Source organism: Cryptomeria japonica, chromosome 8 (assembly GCF_030272615.1).
Source record: "Cryptomeria japonica chromosome 8, Sugi_1.0, whole genome shotgun sequence".
NCBI lineage: Eukaryota > Viridiplantae > Streptophyta > Pinopsida > Cupressales > Cupressaceae > Cryptomeria > Cryptomeria japonica.
The window spans coordinates 690,001,156-690,020,972 of record NC_081412.1 but is presented as its reverse complement, the minus strand read 5'-3'; positions in this window follow the sequence as shown (position 1 = coordinate 690,020,972).

Sequence of the window (19,817 nt, the reverse complement as noted above, 5' to 3'; positions counted from 1 at the left end):
ATGACATGCTAAATGCTCAACTATAAGTGAGATAAAAAACATGTATAAAGTGATAAAAATTGAAGAAGAAAAGTCACAAGAAATCTTAGAAGAGGGATGAGTGTAATTTATTAGAGCCTTATCCTTAGAGGAAAGGACTTTATGATGAATAGGAGATAAAGATTCATAAGTGGATTTAGAAATTTGAGGGGAGTCATAAAGAGATTTGTTCATCGCCAAGATTTCCTTATGAGGGGAATGAGAGTTGATAGAAGTAGAAGATGATTTAGTTGAAGTGAGATCATCATCACTACTAAATATAGCATTCACACTGAGAGATGGTCTTTTAGATGCTTTGGTGGGCTTAGAAAGATTATATCCAAGTCCAAATGAATATTCATGCATGTTATGTTCTAAAGGAACTTTAATACCTTGTTCATTTGTGCCACAACCATTTCCACTATAGCCACTCTTAGCCAAAATATGGAAACCACGACCATAACGATTAGCCATTTCAGAAAGAAAAGGTGGTTTTTCATAAGACAAAGAATCAAATTCTTCAAAATTAGAGGTGTGAGGGGAAGAAGCTTGAGAAGAGGCCACAAAATTATTGCTCATAGGTTCAGGTAAGACTGATTGATCTCTAGTTTCTTCCTTCTTTTTAACTTTAAGCTCTCTAGGAGGAACCCTATACTCACCTACAAAGGTGGGATTAAAATCAAGAGATCCCCAATCGTCTTCTGTGAGAACCTTCTTAGGATCAAAAGTCTTTTCATATGTAGATTCAAGTTGAGAAGAATCTTCTTTAGGAACTTCAGACTCATCCAAAGAATTTTGATTATCAGAGGGTGATGATTCATCCATAGGTATCTTGTTTAACGAGTCATCACTAGAAGAGGAAGGCTTAGAAGAACTCCCTTTGGAAGTAGATGTTTGCAAACAAGCTTGAAAATTAGTATCACCTATCAAGGTATATGTCTTATTATTATAAATAAATTTAACTTGTCTATGCAATGTAGAGGGGACAACTTGCATACTGTGAATCCAAGGTCTCCCTAATAACAAGTTGTATGTTAGATTTCCCGACATAACATGGATAGGAGTAGGCAAAGTAACAGGTCCCACTGTGATGGGTAAGGTGATAATACCTAATGAAGACTTAGCCACATTATCAAAGCCTCGAATGGGATGAGAGTCAGGCTCAATAAGGGATGTATCCACATTCATCTTATGCAATAGATTAATGCTACACACATTAAGGCCAGAACCATTATCTACCAGTGTTCATCTTATAGCAGTGTCATTTATGATAACCACAATCATCAAGGGATCATATTGATGTTGAATTTCACTATTAGGCAACTCATCTTGAGTAAACACAATTTGAGCTTTAGGATTCATCACAGAGTTAACCAAAGACACTATATTACTAGATGTATTAGGTGGAGGAACATTCAAATATTTCAAGGCATCTTGTAACATTCCATGATGAGCGGAAGAAGTTTGGATCAAATCCCAAAGGGATATCTTAGCCGGGGTAGCTTTAAGTTGTTCTATAAGATCATAGTCCTTACTAAGCATTTGTGAAATACGAGGAGCTTGAGGAAGAATAGGTTGGGAAGGAGGAAGTGAAGTTGGGATAACTGGAGGAGGATTAGGTTGCCTATTGTTTCTTGTGTTATAGGTATGAGTAACCGCATTATAACTCTCTCTAGTCAGTTGCTTAGCATACTCATACAGGCTCTTAGTAGAATAACCTCCTTGCATAGTAATAATAGGTTTCTTAGGAGTGCAAAAGGAATCATTAGCATAACCACCTTGAACCACTAAGATAGGCTTATTTAAAGGTTGAGAATTTTGAGAAGGACAAGCACCTTGGACAATGAAGAGAGGTTTGTTAGGTGTTTCATTTACATGTATCAAATTGATTGAGGATGGTTTAGAGGAATGAACAAAAGTGTTGGAAGAATTATTGATAGTCTTCTCTTGCACTAAAATCTTATCACGGATTAAATCAATTTTAGGAGAGAGACAAGGGGTAGGCATTGATGTTCCAGTAGGAAGAGTAATACTAGGAAAGGTCATATCATCCTCTATCATCAAAGGATCTACATGGGGAATAAACTCTCTAGGAGAAGGATCAACATTACTCTCTAAAGTCTCACTTTTGAGATGGAGATCTTTGAAAGAGATGTTAACCATCTTGTTTTGAACTAGGGTTTCCTTATGAGTAGAACCAAGTTGAGGAGAGGGAGATGCTTTATTTTTAGAGGGAGAATGATTGAGATTCAAGGAAGGTGAGAAACTATCAAGGGAGTTTTCAATCTTGATTTCTTCCCCTTTGGTTAGGGTTCTCTGATGGGGAAGAGAATAATCTACACCTTCTTCTAATGGTTCATCCAAAATAGTGAGGTTGTTGAAAGGAGTGTCTGAAGTATTGTCAATTTCAGGAGAGGAGATAACATTGTTTATTAATTCCTCATCCGTAGGAGGGAGAGCATCAATAGATGTGTTAAAATCATCCTCTTTCCTCAAAATATGTTCAATATGATCTTTAGGGGAGAGAGAATTAAGGAAATTGCTTTTTATTTCATGCTTATGGGTAAGACAAACTTTAGGAGAAGGGTAAGCATTTATCATTAATTCATCATCTCTAGTGGGAATTTTGTTGGAAAAGGAAATGCCATCACTAGGAAATGTAGGGATAATGTCATCTTCTTGCACAAAAGGATCCTCATGAAGGGAGCATTTTTTAGGAGCCACAAAGCCATCAAGGGCATCATCCAACAAAGCATGATCATATCTATTAAAAGGTTTATCTTTTGATTCAAAAGGAGATATCTCTTCATAGAGGAGATCATTGAAAACAACCATGTTACTAGATTTAGTGGAAGAGTTGATAGGAATGTACCCTTGAGAGGAATCATTCGACTTATCTTTCTCATCACAACGAAATGGCATAGTAACAATGCTTATGAGTTTTTGGCAAAATGAAGGTTTGGTATCTTTAGGGTTCAAAAACTCATCTAAAGCTTCATCTAACTCATAATCAACATAATTGCATACATCATCACAAATATGAACATCTTGCAAATAAAAATCTGACATTTTAAAATAAAAATTGCATAAAACCTAAACACACAATGCAAAGAAACAAAGAAACACACTCTTTCTTTTCCTTTTTCTTTTTTTTTTTTTTTTTATGAAACTTAAATGAAACACGCTAAATCTAGATTTAGATCTAACAAATGTAATGCAAGAGAAAGCAATAATAAGATTCACGTCGGGTTCACCAAAATGTGTAGGGGAAAAAGCGAGACTAGGCTAACATGTCCTAATCCTACCTTTTGACAGACATTGTGGAATATGAAAGAGCCTAGAGGTATCACACAATTGGCTACTTCTTTTTGTGGAAGAGAGAGCCACGGGCTACCTATTAGGATTTCTATTCCTTTGTTGTAATTGAAAGATAAAATGATATAAGTTCAATTCCTAATCCCAAAGTGCAAGTATGAACTAGTAACAAGATTGCAGAATTAAGATTAAACAATGGAAAGCTGTAAACACAAGGACAAGACAAGAATGCAAATGCATACCCAGAGTTAAAATCTGGGTGAAAATGTTTGGGACGGGGGCACAAGCGCCACTATCCTGATACTGCCCCTGAAACTGCTCCTGAAACTGATGTTCTGCAACCTGAAAAGATGTCTGAAACTTGCTGTCTGACAGAAGGACCAGGGCGCCCAGCGCCCCTGTCCCAGGGACCAGGGCGCCTAGCACCCCTGTCCTGGCAGGACCAGGGCGCCCCACGCCCCTATCCTGGTCTTTTTCTCTGAAATTTGGTGTGTTGTTCTGTCTCCATCTGCTTCCGTCAGATCTGCAACTTGTGGCGTCATCCAAATCCCGAAACCTGCACTTATATCTGAAAAGGTATGGTGGGCGGCTATATAGGGTTTTGCCTTAGTCAAACCCCTGCTTTGGTGGTTTCCACCTCCACGAATAGCCAAGTTGTATTGTAAAAGTAGTGTGTGCAGACCTTGTGTGTGTGCAAGATCCTAAAATGCAAGTAAACAAACTAGAGCAATCTAGAAAGTAAACCCTAATTGCTTGTACATGATAATGTAAGTGCTCCAAATCAAGATGAAAAGTGATCTAAAGAATGAATACAAATGATATGATGAAGCTTATGCAAAGACATGAAAACAACATGAAATCATACCCAACCCCAAGGGAGGGGTACAAGCCAATCTTCAGTCGGTGATCCCTTATTGTTCTTCAATGTCTTCAAAGCCCTAAATGGATGAATGAAATTGATGGATGCTTGATGGATGGATGTTGAATGTTGTTGAAGTCTTCAAAGATCTACTCTTTCACTGCATAGAAGGTCCCTGAAAACAAAATTTTGATCCCTTCAAATGAAGAAAGAGAGCTCTTATATATGAAACCCTAGGTCTTAATTCCAACTTTTGGCCAACCTAGAGATTGAATATCCCGCCAATTTCTTGGGGTTAAACTTTATTTTATGATTGGATCGCGCTCCTAAAATTTCAGGAAAAATGTCTGGGATCGTGTGCACTCTGGGCGCCATGGTCCCAACAACTTTTCACCAAATTTTCAGGGCCATCGGATATGATGATTTTAGAGAGAATCCCGAAGTTACAGGTGATTTCGAGATGTTTTGACCCCCAAAATCAAGCCCCCAAGTTCAAAATAGGGCCTAATTAGGGTTTTTGATTAAATGATGTATTGAAGGAATAAAATGAAAGGGGGCACACTTTAATGAAAGGGACCAACTTTATGATGTGGAGGATGATGAAATAGGACCTTAGACCTAATTAATTTTATTAATTAAGTGCTAAAGGAGAAATGCAATGCAAAATGCAAACTGCGCCAAGGCGGGTGCTAAACTAGGTGTGAAATTGTACTGCTTGAGCAAGTGCGTACAATTTACGACGCTACAAATGAAAATGCCCCAGACAATGATAATGACATATGCATGCCCCCTCGAGGAATTGGCTGGAAACATCCAAAAAAGAGGCCAATTGATTGATAAAAATGATAGAAAATGATAGGATCAAATGGACTGCCAAGATTGACGGAAGAAATGTTAGTAAGAAGAAATGAGACAGAGGACAATTAGAGATGAAGAAAAACTTGCTTTCATGAATGCACATAAGTAGGTGAGAACCTTTATTTGATATGGCAAAATGGATGCGTAGCATCATGGCATTGAAGGCCAGAACTGAAATGCAACCCATTTTGCAAAAGACAGACACATCACAGACAAACAACAATCACAACAAAAAGAAAGGACCATGATCCATCCCGGTCACTCTAAATCACTTAGTGACATCATCGAGCAACATAGGAACATGATCGAAGCCAAAGATAAATCAATAAAAAGATAAGATACACAAATTCCAACAAATCAAACAAACATCTTGATCTTCATTGTCAAAAGTTGAAAGTGCTGATAGGACGATCATGTTGTCTGGTTTCAGGACATGCGGTACCCCGTCTAAGATAGGACACAGTTTGGTTTCGAGTATACCACACCCTGTATAAGACCCATGATAGTAGAGACAAGGAAAAATGATATTGATGGTGATATTCAATTGATATGACAATTTTGATCAGTTTGAATGTCTGAGTTGATTGAAAAGTTCATCTGTTTAAGCGTGATTTCATTAAAGCACAGTGTTGGATTGCGAGTGTCATTGGAGGGATGCTCAGTGATTTGTCTTATGCATCAAAAGGATATCCTTTATTAACAAAATGCTTGTTTTTGGATTTTAATGTTTTGAAATGTTTTTGTGTATTTTTTCAAGACATTTTTCAATTTTTTTGGATTATTTATTTTAGGACATTTTTCAATTTTTTAAGAGATTTTTTCAGGACATTTTTCAATTTTTATGAGATTTATTTCAAGACTTTATATGATTTTGCCCCCAGTGTCTAGCAAGGCAAGGAATATGACAAGTGAATAAATAGGCTTGCTGAAATGATGGTGGATAGAGGGAAGACAAAGGCCTTTTATTATGGAGACAACGTGGATGCAATTTTCAAGGGCTATGGCGTGATGGGACAAGAGACTGGATATGACAATGTAAAGCGGTGACATGGCATGAGGGACATGTCAAGAGGTTTTCAAAACCATGTTAAAATTTTTGCGTCCTTATGTCAGATCAAGATCAAGGAATGAAAAAGAGTGTATGGATAGTGATAAGATATGGATAGGATAAGCAAGACCAAGAATGGATAAGGGACATGGATTGAAGGTTGGGGTAGGATACGGGATAGTGGCAGAAAGTTGCAATAAGTGAGAGAATATGGATGAAAGTTTGTAAAAGCAAATGGATAAATGACAAAAAGCTATGATAGACTAAAAGCTGCAAACAAGATTCATGATGCTCATGACGATCCTCAGCCTTGTCAAGATCAAAGGTGGAAAGGGAAACTGGATATGAGGGACAATAGGATATGAAGGGTAATGATAGGGGTATGATAGGATAATAAAAGGCAATAGGATATGAAGGAGGAAACTTGCCCCCAAGTGTGGTGTGCAAGAAGTTCATAGATTACGCATGACGCCTGTTTGCCAGGTTTTCATCATGGTACTTGTCCAAGGCACCTGTTTGCCAGGTTTTCACCAGTGGACGAATTATTTTTGCTATACTTTTTTTCTTCTTTTTTTTTTTTTCTTTTTTTTTTTTCAATTTTTTTTTTTTGTATTTTGACTTTTTCAATAGAAGATGGACACATGATAGGGGATGGAAGGAGGACTCAAGCATCTTTTTTTTTTTTTGGATAGTAGCCTTGAAAAAAAAATGGACCATGATTGTTAAAAGTATGCTCAAAGATGTTGGTAGGATAAGGACATGGAAAATAAGATGAAACTAAGGTGAGGATTTATGCAAAGGATTGGATCAAAGGGATGGAAGGATGGAAAATATGCATTGGATAATGGATAGGGTATTGGAAGAATTGTGCTTGAGTGGATGGAAATGTAGGCAAGATCGACATTGGCACACACCTTGAGGGGTGATGGACTGATGGAGGAAAAATGGATCTCAGACTGTGAGATTTGGATGGAGGAATAACTTGGGATTTTGGGACATAAGAGCCCAAAATGGATGAAGAAGGTGATGGAGGAACAAATTTGAGAGGGTTGGATGGAGGAATAGCAACTTTGGATGCCAAGTTGGATGTTTCTTTTTGTGCTTCAAGGAGCTTCTTAGGGATCCACATGGTTTTTGATTTTTCATGCTTTTGTGGTTCCTTGGAGTGCATTGCTTGCACAAGGGATTTAGGAACCCATATATATTTTGACTTTTCTTTATTTTTCTCAGTGGGCCTTTGTGGACTTTTGGATATTTCTTTTTCTTTATAGATCATATTGTTCTTTGTTTTGACATGTCAATTATATTAGACATGTTGATCCTTGAATACATGCAGATTTCTAGACTTATGACTTTTATACCTGGCATCCAAATTGCTTGGAAGAGGGAATGAATGTCGATGTGGATGTGAATGATATGGAGGCATGTGGGATGGATGGAAGGTTCTCCAAGATGTGTGCCTTTGCTGATGTTGCATAGGAGATGGAGGGATATAGGGACCTAGAATGGATGGAAGCGATGATGGGGAAGGTGGACATTTGGATTTTGACTTTGAAGGGACACCAACGCCTTGAGTGTGAGCTTTGTAGCCATGACCATTAGTATATTCTTTGATATGAAGGGGTTCTTTCTCATGAAGGTCTACTCCTTTGCCTTTATGAATATCTTGACTTGTAGGAGACTCTTTTCTTTGGGAAGAAGACGCGAGTCCATTATGAGGTGGATATGATATGAGAGAAATAATGAGATCTTGAAGTGGATCGGATTGCACCAAAGTGGAAGAACCCATTATGCATGTCGAGGGTTCATGAACATATTGCACTGACATGTTAGAATCATGAAGGGGATTAGGATCATGAGAGGGACTAGGATTTTGTAGTGGACATGGTTCAATGACAGGCTCTTCAAGAGATGGAATGGGAGAAATAATGGGATCATCACAAGAAATGAGATCTTGAAGTGTATATGGAGCATTAGGACAAGGAGATGGAGGAACAAGTGGATCTTGTGGAGGATCTGAAGGAATAATTTGATCTTGACAAGGAGGAAGATCATTGGAATCCTCTTTAAGGGTGCTTTGCTCTTGACTTTTAATGGGATCATCGGAAAGGATGGGAGGAATATCTTGATTTGTCTTAGGAAGTGGAATGTCAATGGGATTTGAAAGGACATTGTGTTCATGAAATGGAAGGGGATCGTTTGGGATTGGATGGACTGGTATATCTTGATCTTTCTCGGGGAATGGAGTGTCAATAGGACTTTGGATAGGATGGACAAGAATAGGGGAATCATCATGAGTGTCTAGGAACATGGGGTCTTGGTCAAAAATTGGATGGGATGATAAGGTTTCGGGATCTTGATCTTGATTTTCTTTAGGACTCATTTCTTCGTGCTCTAAATTATCCTCTTGACATGAGGTTGGACTTTGGATATGCATGGGGGATTCTGACAAGGAATTAATGTTTTGGCATGAAGGAAATGCACTTTGAATGTTTGTGATGGATTCTAGCAAGGAATCAATGCTTGAACATGAGGAAGAGGGACTTCGGATGGGGTCCTCTAAGACAGGTAATGGCAATAAAGTGCATGGTGGCATTGGGTCTTGTATTTCTGAAACATGACAAGGATGTGCATCATGAATTGGATTATCTTGGCAATCAATTATGGATAGCTCTTGGATAATTTCATCCTTGGGTGTATTGTTTGGTGAGGAGAATATGGAAGGTTCTTGTGAAACTTCTAGAGGTGTAGGAATAGATGCCACTGGAGAGTCAATTTGCTTGCGAGGGGATGAAGCATTGCTAGACATAAGTGTATTATCTTGATCTTCCTCAAAGAACTCACTTGGTAATTTCCTTAAGAGCATTGCAATAAAGCCACCTTTCTTTCGAGGTTTTGACATAGTTATATCTGGAATTTGAACTTGTTTGGAAAGAATTTGGTTCTGGTCTGATGTCATGTTTTGATATTGGACTTGGTTCAATTGTTCTGACATGTTTGAAACTTGGGTTGGTGTGTGTTGCAACCTTTGTTTTTGAATGTTTGGTTGTTGTTGTTGACATTGATATTCCACCATTGGTTGAACCATTTGTTGACATTGTATAGTTGGTTGGACATATTGTTGAAATTGGACCATTGGTTGTGTTGGTTGCATATGTTGGACAATTGGTTGAACCATTGGTTGTATTGGTTGAAAATCTGATTAATAGTAAACACCTTCTCATTCTTGTTGTGGAGGCACATAATGTTGAAATTGATGTTGTCTCTTTTCTTGAAATTGTTTCATCATCTCTATTTGTGAGAGGAGAGTTGGTATGTCTGATCATTCAATAAGAAATCTTACATCAATTGGCTCAATCTTTAGATTTCGACCTGGAAATTTTTGAAACATTTTGGACATTTGTGATCTATTCTTCTCAATGTTTTTCACTCTTTGTTCCAATACCTCTTCTTCTTGAGCTAGTTTCTCCTCTAGTTTTTGTATTTGGAGACTTGTTTCATCATAAAAAGTTTGATCAATGTTGCCTTGTTGTTGGGTTGGATATAATTGTGATTGCCTTGGATTAAAATTCAATTGCATTGTCGGTTGATACGTCAAACTTTGTTGCATCATTGGTGCTTGGAACCTTGTTTCAATAGACATGTCACTATGCAAATGCAATATTTTTGGAATTTTTCAAGGATAATGTATGATATGAAACTAAATGCAAACTAAATAAATGAAGATGCAATCTATGGCAAGAATGCAACCTATGTTTTTGGTTTTTTTTCAAGATTTTGACAAACTTTTTGGAATGCAAATCTAAAAGAGACCCTTAGGAAATTGAAATGATGTCTAGACCTCAAAGGACAAAAGGACCAAGTGACAAAAGGACAAAATGACAATGTCTCCCCTATATGCTTATGACAATAATGACAAAAGAGAAAAGGTTTGATAAGGTCTAGACCTCCTAACAATGACTTAGGGTTTATCAAAGATTTGGATTACTCAAGTATGACAAAACCTAGTTTTGACACTATATGCAAAGGGACAATTACTATGCAAATGACTCTAATATGATATGATAATGACCTAAGCTTGATGAAGAGACCTAGGGTATGCAAATGCAAATGTATGACAATGTTATGACTTTAATGCAAGAGGACACATGCAAATGGATGACCCTTATTGATATGCAAAGGAGTGTGACTTAGGTGAAACCTAACCTTGGTACTTGACAATGAACTTTGAAAAATGCAACCTAGGATGAACCTAAATGTAAGTGACATGAATGTTGAGATAAGATTTTGAACAATGTTTGCTAACCATGTTTGAAGATGAGTTTTGAATCTTGTTGAACTTTTGTTGGATGAATGTCTCTTGTGTTTAATCTTATGTTGGATCAATTTGTTTTGCTTTTGAAATGAGATACAATTCAACTTTTGACAAGCAAAGAATACAAGATATTGCAACTTAGACTCAAGACAATCATGCTAATTCCCACATTTCTTATGGTAGGTGTAGCATCCTAAAATTGCGACACTTGCAATTTCGACTGCATTTCGATCTTCACGATGGTGACGCAACACGCAACCTGAATGGAGACCCCGAAACCTGATTATGACACTGAAAACTGCATTTTCTTGCACCCTAGCCTAAACCTCCTTTGCACCCTGCTGTCCCGGGAGGTGGGACCAGAGCGCCCAGCGCCCTAGTCCTTCAGGACGAGGGTGCCCAGCGCCCTGGTCCCTGGGTCCTATTTTGGGCCCGGTCTCTTTTGGACTTCGGGTCTTTATGTTTGCAAATTGGAAAATTATCTTTCCTGGTCGGCCTAAGGTCGGGAAAATCAGTCTATCAGCCCTAAATGACAAGTATATAAACTACATTTTCCTCTCTCATTTGGGGAGATACATACATGACGGAAAAAAGCGTGGAAACTATACTCAAGCATTCAAGCATTCAAGCATTCCTTCAAGCAATTGATCATTTCAAGTCTCCATTCAAGGCTAAGTGTTGCATTCAAGACAAGGATTCAAGCATTGAAGAGGAGATCACTTACAACATACTACTACAACATACAACATCTATACCTTTGCACATAAGGATACAAACATCCTTACAACAAGGTATTAGTACTTGTTTTTCATTACAGACATTTACATTTACAGCATTGCTCATTTCTTGGTTAATTCCAAAACCAAGGTTTGACCTAAAGGCAAACCCCTAATCCCTAACCCCCCAATCGTCTTCACTTTTCTATGTGTAGGTTGCAGGTACGCGGCTGAAATTGAAGATCTGGAATCCTTGTGCAGAGACGAACAGATCCCCCTTCGTTTCGCGGATTTTTCGGAGGACCGTGGCACTCGGGCGCCATCGTCCCGACAACTTTCGCTCAAATTTACAGGACAGCACCGTATCGACATTTTACTGCTAATTCCAGGTCCGTGGCTTCATACTGTATTCCTATCTCAGTTTATAAGCGAATCTTTTTCACTTTCTATGCATTCCTAGCTTAATTCTTCTATGCACATTCTTTACAAAAGAGGGTAGCCTTGCTGTCATAACCCTTGAAACTCATTTAGCATCCAATCTTGCATTGCGTGGGATTGGATCTTGTGAGTTTCAACCTCTCTTTTTAATGTAAAGTCTCTCCCCTAAGTGAAAACCATCAACCCTAGTGAACCTCCCTTCTCTCTCCTTGGAGTTGGAAGAGGGGAGAGCAACTAGGGTTCGATCGTGATTTTCCGCTTTACATTTTGGTGAACCTGACGTGAACATCCTTTCTAATTATTCATGGTTAGATCTGAAAATTGGATTCCTTGATTACATTTCCATGTTTGATCTTTTGCAAATTTTAGAGGTTGATTGCATAAAAACCCTAAATTTTCTTTTTAGTAATTGAACTTGTGAAATGTCTAAATGTTAATGCTTGTTTCAGATCTACCCTTCTATTACAAATTATCAATTCATATTTGTGCTTTAATTTTGAAAATTAAGTGGTTAAGTGTTAAAACCCTAATTTTTAAAACCCTCTTGATTCAACCTTTGTCCGACAATTTCACTGATCAAAACATCTCCAAATCAGCTGTAGCTTTGGATTCCACAATAAAATCACAATATCTTTCATCCTTGAAAATTTGGAAAAAAGTTGCGAGGACCGTGTGCACTCCGAGCGCCATTGTCCCCGACATTTTTTCCAAAATTTCGGGAGCTAGATCTTACTGTATTTTCCTGCTAAAATCCAGAATTTTGGCTGATTTTATCAAATCTAACACTTTCAAAATTACAGTCAAAGTTGGTCTAGGGATTGCTTGGATTAACGCTTCTAATCATTCAAAAATCATTGAAATTGAAATTTTGTGTCAAAATTGTGTTCTTACTGTCCTAAATCTGAAAAGTGTGTTTGCATTCATTAAAATTTTTAGTGCTTTATTCAAATTCTTGCAATTTGTGACTTTTGAAATTAAGTGCTTAATTACAACAACTTTAATTTCCACTTTCAAAATTGAATTTTGTGTGAAATTGAGTCAATTTTTAAATTTCAAAATTTGCATTGCTCTTGACATTCCCTCTAAAATCATAAAATTCAAAATTTCAGTTTCCCTCTCTTTTTCAAAAATTTAAATTTTGCATTTTTCGACAATCTTGGTAGGGTTCAATTTCGAGATTGCAACTTTAATTTGGCCTATCTACAGATTGTAAAATCACTCAATTTTTTTAGATTAGCTCTAAAATCATCATACCTTTCATCCCTGCAAATTTCAAAAAAAGTTACAAGGACCGTGTTGCACTCCGAGCGCCATGGTCCCGGACATTTTTTCCGAAATTTCAGGAGATTGTCGTGATTGCATTTAACAGCTTAAATCCAGAAGATTGGCTGATTTTACTGAAAATTGCTACCTCTAAAATCAAAACTTTCTCTCCCTCTCTAGTGCATGAGTTTTACAACAATAAGCCCTACTTACACTATTCCCGTTAGACGAAGCCGTAGAATTAAGTCTTTCCGAGGTTTAACTACTGAGGAGATGGAACCTAATTTGAATAGCCTTTTTAACGAGGACATGGGTAATTCCTCTAATCCTCCTAATGATGAAGAAGCTCTCCATGAGGTTTCTGAAGAACAACTTTCAAAATTAGATAACCAATTTGACGATTTTCGACAATGGATGTCTTAAGAATACCCTGATAGTCAAGCTCTTCCTTTAATTGAGGGTCTAAAATGTATGCTTCAAAGTGATAAGAATGGAATTGATATTTTGCATGGTATTGCACACATTGTGGATTCGAATGTGATGCCTATGAAGAGTTGTGCTGAAAATTTGGGTTATACACAACCTCCTACTCAAGTCAATCATTCTATTCCTTTGATGACTTCTATTGCTAACATACCTACCTTTACATCAAACATAATGGCTACTTCTACACAAGACATTCCTCCTGTGATCACCAGTCATGGGGGAAATCCTTCTTCTTCAATTAACCCTCTTCCTTCATTTAATCCGACTTCTTCATTCATTCCTTCAATGAGTGTCCCTATTATATCTCCACAAATGAACATGATGCAAGGGGGCAATTCGTTTTCCATTCCTCCTTGTAGTGTTCCTCCTATCCAATCATCTCCTATGACTAATTATCATAGGGTCCCACCACCTTACTCTTTACCTTCTTTCAATAACATAACACCTCCATCTCAATCTAACACATCTAATATGAACTCTTCGACTGAAGCGACCATTAACAATCTTGCACAAACTGTCTCTTCTTTACAGCAACAAATTGCCTCTATGAATCAATCTAAGTTTAGTGTGCCCACATTTGATGTTGCGAGCCCACTTTCTCTTGACATTGTTCGAGCTATTCCCCCTAAACATGTTGAAATTCCACATTTGGAACTTTATAATGGTAAGGGTGATCCTCGAACACATGTTAAGACTTTTCAAACAATATGTACCGATTTTGCTTATGACCAAAGGTTGCTTGCAAAATTGTTTACTAGAACATTAAGAGACAAAGCCCTACAATGGTATTGCTCGTTGCCTTCTTATTCTATTACTTCTTTCGAACAACTTGCAAATGCTTTCATTCAACAATTTCAAAACAATATAAGTCCTAAAGTTACTTTGATTGATTTAATGCATTGTAAACAAGGTGTTAAAGAAAAAGTGACTGATTTTATTGGTAGATATAAGCATTTGTATGCTCAAATTTCTTTTCCAGTGCTTGACAATGATATTCAAAGAATCTTTATTTCTAATTTACAAAAAGATATTCGAGACAAACTTCTGTTTTCTGAGTTTACTTCTTTCCAACAGTTGTGTGCAACTCTTCACAATTATCAACTGACTGTGAGTCAAATGGAACAATCACATCCTATGGCTCCGAGTGATAAGGGTGATAGCAGTCAACAACCATTTGGGAAGTTTAAACCGAATAGAGATTCCATCAAATTCAATGAAAACATCATCAACAACAATGTGAATGCAGCATCAGGTGTGCCTCCTATTTCTAAATTTTTCAAGAAAGAAAGAAAGTATACTCCTTTGAATGAATCATTGCATAGTATTATGAATAAGTTATTGGAACAAAATGTGCTTACTCTTCCTCCTATAAGGCAAATTGATCCTGCAAAGATTACTTCACCTTATTTTGATAACAAAGCTTTTTGTCAATTTCATCGTCAGCCTGGGCATGATACTGAAAAATGTTTTTCTTTAAAGGGTAAAATTCAAGATTTGATTGATAATAATACTATTTCTGTTTCTGGAGTGAATGATAAAGGCAATACATCTGTAGCTCCTCCTAATCAAAATCTTCAGATTTTCACTGATCCATTACCTTCTCATACCTCTAATGCGATTGAGACTAATGATTCCTCTTTTTCATCTGATGGTCTTGTGTCTATGACTCCGAATGTGATTAACTTTGTAGAGCAACAAAAAATCCCTAAAGAACCTTCCATCACATTTGATTCCAGTGAAACTATCAGGGCACCTGATGGTCCTTTATATATAGTTGCAAAAGTCAAAAATACACCTTGCCGTGGAGTGCTTATTGATCCTTCTTGTATGGTTAATATCATTACTGAAGAACTTCTTTTTACTTTGCAATTGAATCAAGTGATCTATGACAAAACAGATGTGGTTGTGAAACTATTTGATGCATTTTCTTCTCCTGCAATTGGTTCTATTACATTACCTATTGAGGTCCGTAACAAATCCCTTGATGTGAACTTTTCTATTATTCCATCTTCCGAACAATTTCGTGTGAAGCTTGGCTATCCTTGGCTATCTTCCATGAAAGCTATTGCTTCTCCTATTCACAAGTGTTTGAAATTTCCCCATAATGGTGAAGTTGTTACTGTCAATCATAGTCTCTTTAAACCAGCTGAAAGAACTTCTAGCGTTCCTATTGATTATTTTTGGCCTAAACAATTCCAATCTATTCCTCCGCGAAGTGATCATCTTTTCAAATCTTATCAAAAGTGGAAAACAGATATGATCCTATCTCTAAGTGAACCTAGAACACCCAAACTTGACATTCCCATCATTCTTGAGAAGGAAGTTCTTCCTTTGAAAGATAAAACTAATGTCTTTCCTCAAGAAGATTCCCAACCCATCCCTATGGATGTGACTATGCCTATGATTAATAAACTTCCTAAAAGTAGACCTATCCCTCCTCGTCATGATGGACTTGGTCTCCTTCCAAAACCAAATATTCCTCCCTTATATGGAGCAGTTCCTCCTCCTTCTTTTTATAGAGAGAAGAGACCTTCCTCTTCTCCTATTGTTTAGCCTAAGAGACCACAACCTAAACACCCAAGTGATAAGGATGAGAACATTTCTCCTCCTCAATCTTCTTCACTTCCTACTAAGACTAGACGAAATCATTCTGCACGCGAACGTCGATGAAAGCGTCGTCTTAGAGCTCAAGCAGCTGCTTCTCAAACTTTGCAATCTCCAAAAACACCTTCAACAAGCATTATTCCATTTTCTCCAAAATCTCCAAAACATAATATGCATGATGGTCTTGATCCTGTGCGAATTAAAGACCCTATTTTTATAAATCTTGATGATGACATAGATGAAAATGTTATTCATGATGAAAATGTTACTTCTCTTGCTTCTGATAGTGAATATGAACTTGTTGATATTGATAACCATTTATCTAATGAATTTTCTAAAGCACTTATCCTAGCTCCTAGACAAGAACAACGTGGCTCGGAACATGAACATAGCCCTTGTTTGGATCTTGTGATAGCTCCATCTGTTGTGTTGAATGTTCCTCCTCTAGCGTGTTCCCTGCCTTCCCGAAACATTGATCAGCAAGATCGGGGGGTAGATGACGTGCTAGACTAGTTACATTAGCATAACAGATTCTCTCCTCCTCTCTTGTGTTACTTCTTCTATATGTTATTCTCATTCTTCTATTTGTTGTCCTTAGTGTTGTCTACTTGAGGACGATGCAAAGTATTGAGATCTCTCGATCTCTCTCATGTTGACTCAAAAGACACATGTGTTCCCTTCTTCTAGGTGACCTTCCTTGATTGGGGAATGAAGAACAATTATGCATACATACATATGATATATATACATGAATTATCATACAGCATACTGACCCCGAGGAAAGTGAAGTCACCTCGTGCTTTGTGTTTTGTGTCTATTATCCTTGGGCTTATCTCACACTTGGGGGCTAAATCCTTGTGATAATGTGCTCCTTTCCCTTCTCATTCCTTATATGTATCACTACCTTAAAGCAATCACCCCCGGTGAGGCGTGTGTGATCGCTTTAATGTAGGGGGGCATACATCCCATTCATATCTTTTCAAGATACTTGAAAATTTCTTGACAAATTTAGCTTTGCCTTGAAAATTTTTGATATCTTTCTTGCATGACTCATAGTGAGGGAACCTTACTACTGACAGTCATGGTTCTCCCTCGTGATCTTCCCTTTTACTTTGTCAATCGAAGTCGTAAGATCCTTAGTCCACTGGGGGCTAAATGTAGCGTCCTAAAATTGTGACACTTGCAATTTCGACTCCATTTCGGTCTTCACGATGGCGACGCAACACGCAACCTGAATGGAGACCCCGAAACCTGATTATGACGCTGAAAACTGCATTTTCTTGCACCCTGGCCTGAACCTCCTTTGCATCCTGCTGTCCTGGGAGGTGGGACCAGAGTGCCCAGCGCCCTGGTCCTTCAGGACTAGGGTGCCCAGCGCCCTGGTCCCTGGGTCCTATTTTGGGTTCGGTCTCTTTTGGACTTCGGGTCTTTATGTTTGCAAATTGGAAAATTATCTTTCCTGGTCGGCCTAAGGTCGGGAAAATCAGTCTATCAACCCTAAATGACAAGTATATAAACTACATTTTCCTCTCTCATTTGGGGAGATACATACATGACGGAAAAAAGCGTGGAAACTATACTCAAGCATTCAAGCATTCCTTCAAGCAATTGATCATTTCAAGTCTCCATTCAAGGCTAAGTGTTGCATTCAAGACAAGGATTCAAGCATTGAAGAGGAGATCACTTACAACATACTACTACAACATACAACATCTATACCTTCGCACTTAAGGATACAAACATCCTTACAACAAGGTATTAGTACTTGTTTTTCATTACAGACATTTACATTTACAGCATTGCTCATTTCTTGGTTAATTCCAAAACCGAGGTTTGACCTAAAGGAAAACCCCTAATCCCTAACCCCCCAATCATCTTCGCTTTTCTGTGTGTAGGTTGCAGGTACATGGCTGAAATTGAAGATCTGGAATCCTTGTGCAGAGACGAACAAATCCCCCTTCGTTTCGCAGATTTTTCGGAGGACCGTGGCGCTCGGGCGCCATCGTCCCGGCAACTTTCGCTCAAATTTACAGGACAGCGCCGTATCGACATTTTACTGCTAATTCCAGGTCCGCAGCTTCATACTGTATTCCTATCTCAGTTTATAAGTGAATCTTTCTCACTTTCTATGCATTCCTAGCTTAATTCTTCTATGCACATTCTTTACAAAAGAGGGTAGCCTTGCTGTCATAACCCTTGAAACTCATTTAGCATCCAATATTGCATTGCGTGGGATTGGATCTTGTGAGTTTCAACCTCTCTTTGAATGTAAAGTCTCTCCCCTAAGTGAAAACCATCAACCCTAGTGAACCTCCCTTCTCTCTCCTTGGAGTTGGAAGAGGGGAGAGCAACTAGGGTTCGATCGCGATTTTCCGCTTTACAGTAGGCAAGGACATTAGGTACTTGAGAGGTAGACTCATTATGGGATTCAAGGAGAATACCTAGATGCTTGACCCCACGGGCTCCCCTCCACGGTACTCACTTCTCAGGGCAGCCAAGCATCAGTCCCCATGGAAATCTCCCCATGGCGAACTTAGTATCTCTTCCAAGTATCCAAACTTGTCCTTCTCAAGCAACTAGAAGGGTTTTTCGGCCTCTAAAACAAGGTGTGTAGTAAGGATTTCTGTTAAGGATTACTCCTTGATGTCACGCAAGAGTGATTGAGACATTAAGCCCATCAAGATACCAAACAAATGTAGTCACGCAAGCACGATTTAGACCGTGAGGTCCTACTTAGATGTTGATATGAGAAAGAGTTCAAGGGTCATCACTTCCCAAGTAACTGCAATTCCCACATAACCCTTCCTTCAAAGCTTTCGCTCATCAGGTATTTTTTTATAGTGAGTTAGAATGCCAAGGTATTCTAGCCGTACTCACTTTGGATCGTTCCCTTCTCACGATTATCACTTGCTTGCAAAAGCAAATGGTCGGGAAGGCAGGCCCTCTAAAGGTGACAAACAATCAAAGACATGAGCATGGTATTGAAGATCTGGATTTCTGATCACCCTAAGAAGGATGAGAGCATACTCTCCTACTCCAATGTCACACTCAACATTCAAAGCAAAAACATATTCATTCCAACCTATTAGAAATCACTAGGTGCCTAAAACATTAATGACAAACACCAAGTTTACTTGTTTCTCCAAGGCAACCTGCAAAACCCAAGTTAGAAGTTTGAGATATTTATTCTTTGACTATCGATTCTGCATAAAACATGTTTAGTAGTTTAATTTGTTGTCTTTGCCATGCGTGTATGCCAAGATGGTGCACAAATAATTAGTACCAAAAACCAAAACACAGAAAACAAAATGCAAAAACAAGACAATTTTCAAGTAAAACCACTGCATTTTTACCTCTGTTTTGGCCTTTACACAGGCGCAGAAAGTCATGACACAGGCGCAGAATGTCTTCAACACAGGCGCAAGTTGCTTCACACAGGCGCAGAAGTCTCCAGAAAACCCTGCACGACCCTGTTTTTTTGGGGTTTTTTTTGACCTGCAAATCAACTCAAAAGCACTCAAAGACACAATAAAGGGATTAGATTGTTAGTGTTCACGTCGGGTTCACCAATTAATGTAGCATAGGAAATAGGAAATCATCACAAACAAGATAAACATACTAATCATTAGCTCAATCACGAAAGCACATTGCAACGATCTATCCTAAACACATTCAATAGAGACATAAAGATAAAACATTCAAAAAGATTATGCAAACCAGATGTAAATCCAAATGTTTCCTTCATGCGGCTCCATTGTTCTTCTTTCCTCTTCAAATAGTTTGGTTGTGGATCTCACCTACAAGTGCACACAGATGATTGAAAGCAAGTAGGTAAGAAAATTGCTCAAAAGTACTCGAAGCGTGATTGATTAGAAATTCGATAATCTGATTAGGGGT